Genomic DNA, 1,537 nt, shown 5'->3' on the forward strand with positions numbered 1-1,537 from the left:
CAATTCGATCTGTGGCTTGAAGGTTATATATATGTATATATATATACATACATATATATATTTTGTTACGCTGTCACATTTGCTAATATGATTGATTTGGGAGACAGAATTCACAGATTGCACGTGACAGTCAGCCCACGCATTGAGCATCACGTATTTCTAACCGCACGCGAGCAAAGCCCTGGCTGTCTCATCCGAGAACCACACGCTACCAGGCACTTCGACAGCCACGTCCAACCCCTCATTTCGTAAATGAGAAAGCGGAAGCCATCGGAGATAATTGGAATTGTCCAACTTAATACACCAGAATAATGACATAGTTGAGAGGAAAAAAATCAGTTCTCTTTGGCATGGAAATCACTTTTCCCAGCACAGAGCATTTTTCATTACGTGCTTACGAAACGGACTCACAGACAGAGCACAAATTTATGATTCCCAAAGGGTCAAGGGGGAGGGGAGGGATAAATTAGGTGTGCGGGATTAGCAGACCCAAATTACTATATGTAAAATAAACAGCAAGGTCCTACTGTCTAGCACAGGGAACTGTATTCAATATCCCGTAATAAATCATAATGGAAAAGAATGCAAAAAAGAATGTAAAAAATAAGATTTTAAAGGCCATAGGCAGACAGCATTCAAAATAATGTTTTTGGTTTTTGCTTGTAGATGCATAACAAGCGGTTTTCCTTTCACATATTGTAAGGCATTGTTAGGTTTAGAAACCTGGAATGCATGACTGAACAAAATTCCTGTAAATAACATTTATGTACCTGCGTCTTTGAAGTAACAAAAGATGGCGCTCTTTAAAACTGTATTACAGGTGAAGCTGTCTTTTCTGCCAAGAGCTATCTAGATATTTTTTGAGTATTTAAACATTTCATTTCTGATATAACTGAGTCTCATTTATTCCAATAATATCGTCTTAAAAATTGTCACATACACACGTGTCAAATTATGTCACAAGCACTGTTAGGATACTTTGACTAAAAATAGCAGCTGTCTATATTTTCTAGCTTTACATGAATCCTAAATATAATCCCCCACTCAACTGTAACTTTCTAGTTAAAAATATTTGTTGGTACATATTTTCCTATTAAGCTCTGTGTGCCTTCCATGTCGGCTCCTTGGCCTTAAAATAACGTTCCCCTAGTGTCTGTGGTTAACCCACCACCTACCGAAGTTCTGACACACGAAGATTTGGTCAGTTTGCTCCAAAGATACAGTGTTCCCTCAAATTCCTTAGTGGGCTTTGGACGCTATTTCATTTCCTGTGACTTTTTTAAGCCCCTTCTTGACAGTTGCAAGAGGCTAGCTTCTCTGAGGCAGCCCGAAGGCACGAAGCCTGGGCTTGAACACATCTATGAGTTGTGTTCAGTCACAGGAGCGTATGCCCCCATCCAGGTTCTGGGGGCGCCTGTGAGTAACCCGTAACCACACACCCGCGACTCAGGGTGCAGAGGAGGGGGAGCTCATCGCTCACAGAATGTCTCAGAAACGGAGTAAGCTCGATGCGGTCATTTAGCACACGCCTGGTGGG

This window comes from Vicugna pacos, chromosome 35 (assembly GCF_048564905.1).
Source record: "Vicugna pacos chromosome 35, VicPac4, whole genome shotgun sequence".
NCBI classification, from domain to species: Eukaryota; Metazoa; Chordata; class Mammalia; order Artiodactyla; family Camelidae; genus Vicugna; species Vicugna pacos.